General features: G+C 44.4%; 1 long non-coding RNA gene across 1 annotated transcript; it reads right to left on the reverse strand.

Moving 5' to 3' along the window:
• Positions 1–922: 922 nt before the first annotated feature.
• Positions 923–11,613, reverse strand: LOC135313052 (uncharacterized). Its single transcript, XR_010372623.1, has 3 exons — positions 11,503–11,613; positions 4,124–4,396; positions 923–1,476 (listed from the first exon to the last, which is right to left on the reverse strand). It is a non-coding gene; the product is annotated as an uncharacterized LOC135313052 (long non-coding RNA).

The following is an 11,613-nucleotide window of genomic DNA, read 5'->3' on the forward strand; positions in this document are numbered from 1 at the left end:
TAACTGAATTATTTTTAACATGGTCTTTCTCAGGTTTCAGGTGCAAGAAAGACCTTAGGGTACAAGTGTCATGGTTCCTGTGGGGTTAATGTTTAGAGACATCCCTGGGTACTCAGAAAACAGGTTCAAGAGTAAAACCTGAAGCTGCCCTTTTAATGAGAAATCTGACAATAAATAGCAAAGCATTGGCCTACAAAATGGGGTGGAACAGCACTGAACACCTCTGGCATACAGGCCAGCATTAGCAACAAGTCTGGGTTGCAGGACACACGCATGTATGTTCCCCTGTCCCCATATCCTGGCTACTGGCTCCTTGCTTATCAATTAAGAGGTAATTGAACTTGACCTTCACTCTGCCTCTGAGCATTTCAGAGTTCTGGATCATTGTCAGTCTCTGTCCCCTGCTGTTCTCAAAAGCAGAGCCAGCAGGGGGGGAGAAAATGAATGCCACAAAATGCATGCACTTGCCCATGACCCTAACAAATTCACCCAAACACCCTCCAAGCTGGTTATCGTTAGCCTGCTCTGCTGCTGAGTTGGCACTTTTTGAGCCCCAGTTTAGAAGACTGCAAAGCTTACCTGTCACTGTCATAGTTAGAGAACGGGACTGATCTGCGAAGCTGTCTGGTTTTTTGACTGCCCCTTATTTCACCTAGCAAAAGAGGGCTCCAGGGGAGGTCTGAACAGTTGCCCCAGTGCATATGACTCATTATAATACTAAAGGTAGACTTGGGCTTGCTTCCAGTATGTGCTCTAATGAGAGATAGGAGGTGACATTCATCAATAGGATAACAGCCCCTAGCTTTCCAGCTAGAAGTATTAATGAATCATTGGTTTGTCTCTGCTTATATGGGATATGGCATTCTAGCAACAGTCATTGGATTGGTTTACTCAAGAAACCTTTTATTTTTTTGAGAGAGGGTCTGTTCATGTTAATTATTCTCACAGCTGGGATGGAAGTACACAGCACTTAAACTCCTTTGACAATTCTGAGTTAGCAAATGTCAATAGTTATCAAGCAAATTCAGATTGAAGACCTTTTTATTCCATAAAATAACAAGTATAGTTGTTTCCTTTTTTTTTCCCCCCTCCCCCTGAATATTTAGTGCTGTAAAGGATGGGATAAAAATGTATAAGCTCTTCTGGAAGCAGACTGCAGCCAAAGCCTCCTTCCTTCAACTGAATACCCACATTAGTGGATGACATAAAGAGGTGCTTTCTTGCTTGTTCTCTCTCTCTCTGGCCCTCTGAAGTTTGTTTCCTTTCTGTTCTGTCACTCTTTCTTTGAGAGAAGAGGCAGGGAATGCTCATGTCCATAGAAGTATGCAGTCCAGTAGCTGGAGTAGACTCCTAGAGGGGGCAAGACGTGTCTTTGAATCATCTTAGGCTGAGGAGAGCGCTGAATGTAGGTCTCCTGCTTTCTAGATGAGAACTTCAACTTCAGGCAGTCAGGGGCAGTCTCCATCACTCTGCCCTCTGAAGAGAAAAAAATGAGCTTAACATCTGCACCTGTGTCTCTGAGCGTCACTATCCTTAAGTGTCTTAGTAAAGCTGGGTGTAAGAAACTTCACAGCATCAGTGTTCATGCAACCAAACCATCGTGTGACCCTACATCTTTTTGGACATGACAAATGGACTGGTTGGGTACAAGAGCATCATCCTTCCTACAGACTCTGGATGACAGCAAAGTCCCTGTGATGTTCTGTGGGCCACAGACAGTCCTGTGGAGGCCCTCCTGAAGCTGCTTTGGCCATCCCCCAGGAGAGGAACACCACTGACACAGGAGCGGGGGCAGAACCTCCAGGTTTTTTACCTCATCCTCGATTCAGCAGTCGATGGGCGGCTCTGCCACCTTGCCAAGTTGATAGAAGTTAATCCCTTCTAGGGAATCATGGGAGTTCACTCCCAGAAAGTTCCCCAAACTCTCATCCTTTGCCAGCGCAACCTGGCCTCACCCGCATACCGAAAGCACCTGCAGAGTCTTTTGCAAGCCACCATTTTACTAAGGATGCATCACACCTTGATAGTGCTCTTCATCCACCCACCTTAGAGCACTTGACAATGATGGAAAACATTATTTCCTCATTCCAGAGATGGGGAAAACAAGGAACCAGGCAATTCAGCTTGCTTTTGATATAATTCAGAACAGGATGTAATACAGCATTACAGTAAACAGCTAGGTGAATGTTTCAATATTTACAGTCCATTGGAGAGGGCTAACTACATGTTTTATAGCTAGGTGAACAGCAGAGCATGTTTCAGAAATCCACACTCTGTGGCCACAATTTATACGCTCCAAAATACCTGTCAGCAGACTTGGAGGATGGGAAGGGAGAAGAGAGGGGAAAGAAAATGGGAAAGAATCTTCTTGAACTATGCATAAAGTGCTTTTTTGATTTTCCTGCAATTAAGAAATCAGCTACATGTACCTTTTTTTTTTTCTCCCTTAATAATATTTTTGTGTACATGTTTCCTCTTGGTAAAACTGACTGAATACTGGGAACTCCAGGAAACAAGTACGTAGAAATGCATTAGCAGGAGGCCAAAGAAACCTCCCAGAGCAATGGGGCTTATCCAAGAGCTCATATGGTTCTTATCTCAGTGGTCTTTTTTGGGGTTTCTTGCAAAGTCCTGCTAATCTTACTCTGGCTCTCTCAAAAAAGCAGTATGTATCACAGAAACATAGCCTGCTAGTACTTGATACAGCACATATTGCTTCCATTTGTCTCCTTGAAAGATATTGCATCTCTTTACCTGCAGTTTGTCTTCTCTGTGGGCTGAAGTATGTCTGAGCTCAGAGAAGCTTGCCTTAGTTGTGACTACAACATGCTAGTTGGGTCTGCTCTTTATTCCCAAAGGACTGCAAGGCAGGACAAGTCAGCTGAATTTGGCAGGTGAGCAAAAGACATTTGGTGACTGTAAGAAAAAACAACTGCTCCACGGTTTGGAAGCTGTTGCTGGATTGCATGGTGAATCAGAGTGTGTCTCTTACTGCTTCCCAACAGCTCTGCTCTTGAGAGCACAGCCTTGCAGCGAGGCCAGAACCAAGCCTCATAGTGTATGGATTTCATCTTGTAATAACAGCTTAATTTTCTAGATGTGAAGTATATGTCCTCCAGTAATACATGATGAAATGTAAATTGTCCATGTTCTTTATCCAGCCTTGTCACCTGCATTGGCAGTCTCTCCCTGGGAGCCTCAACGGTGCTCCACACGCGCGATGCTTGTGTTCTCATACATCCCCCCAACAAAGCCATGCTTGAAGCCACAAATTTCACCTACAAGCAACCAGCAGTTTCTTGCATGATGACAGACCTTTATGACAGTTAGCCAGGGGGAAATATGTGAAAAGACTTTGAGGGGAAAAGAAACAAAACAGAAAAAATCCTGACCTCAGACCCAGGTCACTTCATCTCTCACACAGCATCACTGCTGCGTCCCAGTTCCCTTACCACTGGTGAGACTGTGAGCCAGTGCACACCCAAACCTGGAGCTGGCTCTGCTTTCCTCTTAGTGCCTCTGGGGTGGCAGCCAGCAGCTGTCTCGGGTGTCCCATCAGCACTGGGGAGGATGGGGGATGCTCTGGCTTCTTGCCTGGCAAAGCCTCAGACACAAGGATGGCCTGGTAGAGAAGCCTGCAGGAGTGCTGCCAACGTGGCAGCCGTGTTGTTGGGTTGGGATGCTAGATGACAGCTTGAGGCATGGGGCACGGGTGGGCAGACACATGCAAGGGCTGAGCGGGGTGTATGAGTTTGTATGGCATAGGAAGGTGGGACGGGGGGGAGGCATGGAGTCCGGTTGGACTTGGCTTGGTGTTAGTATGGGTGGCACAAGTATGGAGCAAGGGTACTGGGACATGCTTCATCCTGAGGTGTGACCAGAGGCAGGCCCATGGCCACTGCTGTTTGAGGTGTCCCCTGTCTCTTTACATTGTTGTACCTCTTGCTGTCAGTGGTGGTACTCAAACAAGTTAACTTTGGGCACCTCAGGTCTAGTGAGGCACTCACCTGGAGACCCTGAGCCAAAGCCACCGAGCTCCAGAAACCCTGGTGATGTCAGTAAGCTTTGGATCTGGCCGTGCGCTGAGACCGGGCTGAACTGAGCAACGAGAAAGGATTCTTACCTTTTCTGGCTTTCCCGTTGCACCTCCAGCTGCCCGTACACCTCTCTGCTCAGGGCAACAGCGAATCTGTTTTCTGAGGCAGATGAATTGTGTCTGCATTTCCTTCTGCTGCTTGGACTGCAGGAGTCAATAGTCACCAGCAGAGCCAGGAGGTGGGGCTGGCAGCAGGGCTCACCTCTCAGCACATGAATATTGCTGCACATCGTTGCTGTAGCTCTTGGTGACCGACAAAACTCTGAGGATGTCTGAGGATGTGACGACTGAAGCAGCTACCTGCAGAACACAGCGGTATGGCACCATTTAAGAACCTGCACATAATGGACTGCAAAATATTATGGGGCGAATGCATTCTTCCCAGACCGCTCACTTTTCAGAGTACTACCACAGGCTCTGTATCCAGCCTGCCCGCAGTGTCTGTCACTGCCCCCAGCCCCCGTGCCAGCTGCAATTCACTTTCCCTTCTTTTGTAGAATTTGTTTTCTATTCTTGTTGCATTCTTCTTTTCTTATATTCAAAGAGCTTTTTTTGTGAAAATATGTTGGGCACTTTTTCTAGTTCAAGTGGAATTAACCAGCCTGAAACACAAACCAAGACTCACATAATTTGCCTTTGTCTTTTATTTAAAACGATAAGACATGATAAATAAAATATCCTTGCTTTGTACTACTTTGCCAGCTAAAGCACAGTCTGTCCTAGTGTTAGGAAAAATTGTAAACTAAGCTGGCATAGATGAGCTGCTGTACAGCTTCCAGAGTGTCTTGAAAAAAATGTTTCTTTTTGTAAACACAACCTCTTATTTTAACTCCAAACAAAGGTTTCTACTTCTGCAAATGATTCACTAGTCCAAGAAAGTGGGACATTCATTAATAAATGTAAATGTTGGTTTAGAAAATGCCGTATGAGTAGAGTTACAGAAAATTATGCTCTATTGTAGTCTCAGCCAGTTGTTCTTCTTTTCCCCAGAATATTTTTACTGAGCACTGACTTTTTTTCTGGAGTTTTTATCTCAGAGTTAATTATAACATTACAATCTGTCCCAAATCAGTAATAATGTGGTTGTACTGCTTGCTGAGCGGACAGGAGAATGAATTGCAGCTTCAGTTCTTTCATAGCTGATTCATCCACCAGAAAAAAATGAATCTTTTATGTACAACTGCCTTCTGGTATTTTGGAAGAATACATATTTTGAAACAGCTGAGATTGCAGTTACTGCTCAGATACAAGTGAAAAAACATTCTAGTTATGTGTTAATGTTTTATTCATCGCTGCATGTAATATTAATGTAAAATGCTTCTACTTCTCAGTTAGAAACCCGATTATCAGTTTGTGATGTTTCAGCTATTTCAGATGCCAAGACGTGAGAGAATGTGTCATTCTAAGCAGAGAGTCAGCTGATGTCTACGTCTACAGCTAAGTGGTATGGCCAGAATAACACCTCATTTGACTGGTTCTCCCAATTATTTTAGTGCATAACCTATTCCCTTTCATACCCATGGGAATTCAGGAGAGATGCTGACAATAACTACTGGGGAGAATGATGATTGTTTGTAGGTAGACCTGCAGATACAGTGATTCTTTGTCTAGACTGTAGTAAAAACCCAATACGTATTAAATTTCAACATTGTCTAATCTTCCAGTAGTTGACTGTAGTTGGAATTGCTCTTAAGCCTGACTTATTGCACAAACTTATCTCTATGCTCTTAGCAAGCATATAGCTTGCTTTATAACTAGCTTAATGCTGATTCTTAGTATTCATTTAAGCGATTTGAAATCCTATCTTGAATTACAAGTCAGTCTTGGTCAGAATTCTTTCTCAAATTAAAAGGAAAAATCTGTTTTACAAATGCAACGGTGAAAAAGCATACATTTTCACAGACTCTCTAGATACTGGTTTTTTTGCCCAGCTTCAGACTATGGGGATGCATTTTGTGGTGAATAATTCTATTCCTATACCATGAAAATTAATGTAAATTTGTTACTAGTATCAACAGAGGTGGAACCAAACCTGTAGCAAAAAACATACTGCATCAGTAGTACAGTAGCATTTTCTTACATACTTTAACAAATAAAGGGTAGTACTTTGCATTTAAATGCCCTTTAATCTTTAATTTAAAGTACAGTGTATTTCAAGCTGACATTTAATGGAGACTGTAGCTCCGGTCCTCCCTTTGCCAGTTAATATAAGAAGGCAGAGAAGTCCTAAGGTCAGAGGGAGCCCGCTGGTAGTTAAGTCACGCTGAAGCACGCATGCCATCGCTCTGCAGCCTGCCCCAAGCACAGGAAAGTGTCCCTGATGCAAAAAACAGAGAGTGTTGTCATTAGGTCTAAGCAGGAGCAATGCTGAAATGACGATGAGCCATCGGCTGTCTTGATTGTTTAGATTAAATTGCAGAGGTTTTTCTATTTTGTAACAGCAAATCCAAGCCCAGTCCTGCTTCTTAAATGGTGGCTTGTCCACGGATGAGAGCCTTGGAAGAGTCCAGTCACCAGCTGGTAGGTGCAAGGCTGCCTCCAGTCCAAGCTGTCCACCCCATCTGGACAGGGGGCAATTGCTGTGCTGTATTTGCATCCCTTCTGCAGCCGTCCTGTAACAGGGTGACTCCCTGGACATGAGGAATGAAGGAAATCCCATGCTAAACCTACTCACAACAAAGCCAGGTAGGAAGTCCCTCTGCCTTTAGCCAGCTGGCTTGCTCTCTTGTCCTCATGCTCGTCCCATTCGGCAAACCTGCTGCCCCAGTGTGCACCCAGGAGAGGCACCTTTCTCAGTGGAAGTAGTTTAAGCACAGGTTTTCTTTCACATTTTTACCTGTCTCCGACATGCGTTAGTAGTGATTTTGGAAAGATGAACAGGAACTTCTTCTCAGGATGTAGTTTGAACCCAGCTTGAATTACAAACGATTTCTAGGCAGCTGAATAAAACTCACCCCAAGGTATGGTGCATCAGTGCACCGGGCACTCAGGCACAGCCTGTCCTAGGCTCTTACCCTACAGCTTCTAGCTAGAAGCTGGAAAATAAGTTGTTGTCTGTTAGTGTTTTCCTTTCTCATTTGGTAGAGATTTCTGTAATGCATTCTGTAAAAGCCCATGACTAATAAATTCATAAATAGAGACCACTTGGTCTGTTTGGTTTTGTGTATTCAGTGAGACTGTGTTAAAGTTAGGTTGTAGTTCAGCCTCAGAAACCCATCTCCAGGATATTTTGGGCAAATGAGAGTATTTGTTTTCAAAGTTCCTGAATATCACAGGGAGAAAGGAAAAGTGCTCTGGCATAGCATAAGAAACAAGTGGAAATCCTTTCCTTCTAACTGGAATCAATGCTTTCCTTTTCTTCCTATTAATAAGACGGCATTAAACCTTAAAATGTTCAACTGAATACACTGCAGCAGCCATGTCCCTTTCGACTTTGCAAGCAGTGCAATTACCCTGAAGCCTGCTGGTGGAGGAGGCCCTGCCAGGGGCGAGGGGAGGAGGAAAGCTGGCGGCCGGCGGGACCAGGGCCCCATTTCCTTCCTCGCCTGGGGACCCATTCCAGCCATACCATGCTGCAGCACTGCAGGTAGCACGGGGCAAATAACTCTGGGCTCTGAGCAAGAAAGCAAATATAAAAATGACCATGAAAATTGCCCAACCGGTTAAAACTGGTTCCAGCCAGGAACTGAAGTCCTACCTTGAAATACTTAAATCCCATTTGGACGGCATAGATTTACATTCCAGATGAAGAAATAATGGCTTTCACACAATAGCCTCAGCAGAGATGCCCCAGCATACCAACCTCTGTGTTTTTGGTAGATGGAATTTGTAATCCCTCCAGGAGCTGCATTCTTCTAAGTGTTACTTCTATTTTTGGACTGACTACTTGCTTTATTTAGAAAAAAACCTGTACTCTTGTCAAACCATAGAGACTATATGAGTCATCTATACAATAACACTAAACTATCCTTCTCTGTTATGCTGCAGTTCATCATAATCACAAAGGGATTTATAGAAAACAAACATAGCTGACAGAGTCTGCTCTTAAGCTTCCTGTGTTTAATCCTTGTGCATGTTTAGCCAGCTGAACAGTGTATTGTTGAAAAATGGGTTGCTATTAAAATGTTGGGTGTTGCAGTAGCTCCAAAGACTCATTTTTTTCCTAATAAAAATGAATGCCATTCCTCTGACTATCTGTAGTCATCTGCCTGCATAATAATTGTGTGAATGCTAATGACTATCCTGAAACTTTGATGACTAAGATTTTTTTAAGGCTGCCCCATAGGCAGCACTGCTTGTTCATTTAAATACCTTAAACACATCCTTCATAAAGGATCACCAATGGGTTCTAGCCTCAGACAAAACATAATAGAGAAATTTATGATATAGAAACACATGATAAAGAAACACAGTGAAGAAAAAGGTACCCAGCTTCTCGTACCCTGCATACCTATGTAGCTTGTAGTAGTGTTTCCCAGGCGGGAATCATTTACCTCCCAACCTGCACCATGACCTTTTTCTTTGCTTATCTAGTTTGGATTATTGACAAAATGTTTTGGATCACCCGGCTTCTTATGGAAATCTCTATAGTTGCAGGCTTCTTCTAAAAAAACTGTTACTAACAAATTGTTAACAATAGTTGCATTTTTAAGATGGTATGTGGATCCAGGTCCTACTGAAAGGCAGTAGGAGTGGAGTGCCTAATTCCTTTAGGCATTTAAGGTCTGCAAAATCTACTCATAAGGCAAACCCTCTGAGGAGCTGCTCTTTGCTCTAAGGAGCTCTCCTCTCCTGTGTGATCCCCGTTGTGTGAGCTGGCAGCAGGTAATTATCATCTCCCCTCACAGGGTCCATTTGCTAGGCTAAGCAAGCCAGTTCTTGTAAAGTAGGCATTTCTTCCCTTGATTGCCCTCATAGCCCCTCACTGCACCAGTTGCACCTGGAGCATGGGTAGGAAGACCTGTGCCTGGTATTCCCAGGGACCTGCCACCCATCCCACCACCCTTCCTTGCCAGGTACCTGCCCACCATGCTCTACCGTCACACTTGCTTCCCATATATTCAGGTTGCCTCTTTTCTCCCCAGTTTCAAGGAAGCCCTTGGTCCCAGGCCTGTGACATTTACAGAAGGAAGCTCAGACACCTGGTCTAGCACATAGCCTGAGACGTAGCTCTCTCAGTCTTCCCATCAAAGTTGTTCTACTGCCCTGAGGAATGTGATGTTCATTCAGGTAAAGAGAGAAGGACTCGTTCCTGGTGGTTCAACTGCTCATCGCAGAAACTTCAGGGCTACAGTCCCTGCTTCAATATGGTGTGTCTATGGGACTTTGCTAAAGAATATTTGTGGGTGTAAAGCATTGAGGTCTCTCAAGATGAGGCAGCAACTGAAAGGGGTTTAAGTCGCATGTACATACCAGACTTAGGCAGCCTAGTCCTCTTACAGTTTGAGCTTTTCTCATGTTCCTTTGCTATACACCATGACAAGCCTAAGAAGGAGTTAGTAATTCCTGTACTAAGGGAGTATTTCCTGTGCTGCACCATGGGCTGGTTAATTGAAGATTTAAAAGAAATGCTGAATAACATCCAGATCTTCACATATACTTAGGTGCTCTGTTCCCACGGGCAAATAGAAGACAAACTGCCAGTATGACAGGAGAAAGTGTAATGGCATGACATTATGCGATTAAGGCTGTAACAAAATGCATATGCATGTGGGACGATGAGCTCAGGTTGCCCAGGCAATCTTATTTCTGGCATTTCCTATATTTTCTGCATTTCACTTTGCAACCTACACATTCACTCATCATAACTTTCTGTTGTAGTATGTAGGCATGACTTGAATTTACATCCGTCTTGCTAAAGAAGTTGTATTAGAAATGTAAAGCTTTAAGTATCTTTCCACTTCAGAACAAGGTCAGTTCAAGCCATTTCCAATGAGAGCTTGTGCCATCCCAGCTGAACCCCTGAGCAGGGCAGGACATGTGCACCCTGGGGGCCTCCCGCCTGCAGAGCTGCTGGGCCAGTCGCTGCGTGCCCAGAGGCGACAGCCGAAGCCTGGAGAGGTGGTAACTGAAATGCTGCCTTCCCTGTCTCTAGTTTCAGGGTGTGACTTCTATGTGGTGACTCCAGTTAAAGGCTCTGCAGAGCTGAGACTGGCAGATGCAGATGGCTCTTCATTTGCTTAGCAACTGGGAGATGCTGTACCAGCCCCAGTGCTCCTTTGCCAGTGCAAGCATCGTCCTAAGGTTTACCTGGCTCAGGAGGACTCGTCACCGACTTTTCCTAATGTAACCCAGGCGTTAGCCCCTTGACATACTGACTCTGTTGTAATACCAGATGAGATTTAGAGAGGCTGGCAATGGCACTGTAATGCCACAGTTTTCAGAGGGCTTAATATAGATCGTGAGGCATTCCTAAAATGGAAAACAAAAATTATAATAAACACTCTCATATACATTTTTAAATGAAGCATTAAAGCTTATATTAATTCAAGAGATTCTGTCATCAGGGCTTTTTTTGCCCCTTTTTGGATCAAACTGGCATTCTGCATGCAGAGCAACTGCTTGTACTGTGGGGGCACAAACCAGCACAAAAAAAAAATACTGGCAGCAGATGGGCAGCCCTGAATGGAAAAGAAAACCCTGAGCTTTCCACTTCTTGGATGAGAATTTGGGAGCGTTATGTAAGGAGGAAATGGGGGAAAAAATGCAAGCTTAAGAGAAGATAAAATGTGATTAAAATGCAGACTAATATAATTGCAGAACATTACTCAGGCTTTCTTGTGGAGAGAGAAAAATGTCTTCTATTGTGCTGCTATAGAAACCATGCAGAGTCGTGGGCAGGTGAGGGTGCATGGAGCGTGTCCCTCCCTCTCTCCTTCCCTCCCCCCTTTCTCTGCCCTGGAATGAAGATCCTATCTTGCTCAGTAAGCTTGGCCTTTGCTGGCCAGGAGATCTTTCCCAATACAGAGAGAAGTAGTTTTCCTGTTTACGTAGTTTCTTTTAATATCTCTGTTCCCTCCCTCTTTTGTTCTGCTCTTGGAAGGTGATGCTGGGCTGTGCCTTGGGAGGGGTAAACTCTGGCCTTCAGGGGCTTTTCACAGGGGTTTGTCAACACGACTCTATACTTTGGGAGCATGGGATGTATGTACTGTGCCGCGAACAGAGAACTTTCTTGCATTCACTCCTGTAAAGCCAAAGAGAGAATTCACAGTGCTCTGGAAAGTAAATATTTATCTGGAATGAGCAGACGTCGGCCGTGTTTTTGAACGCTGTGTCCACACAACTTGTTTCTCTGAAGACATGTATTAGAAGTTAATTACCAAAGCACTGGATGACAAAGTAAGGTTCATTCCCTGGCTGCCAATGGAAGTGTCTTTATGGAAGGTGTAAAATGCATGCAGGCTTACCCTCTGAACAGTGGCACAAAATAAACTACAGAAATGCGTCCCTGAAGTGTGCTGCTCCGACCCATGGCCGCCCAGGCTGAGACCTTACCTCTGACAGCAGTCACTCCTGCA

Source organism: Phalacrocorax carbo, chromosome 4 (assembly GCF_963921805.1).
Source record: "Phalacrocorax carbo chromosome 4, bPhaCar2.1, whole genome shotgun sequence".
Classification (NCBI taxonomy): Eukaryota; Metazoa; Chordata; class Aves; order Suliformes; family Phalacrocoracidae; genus Phalacrocorax; species Phalacrocorax carbo.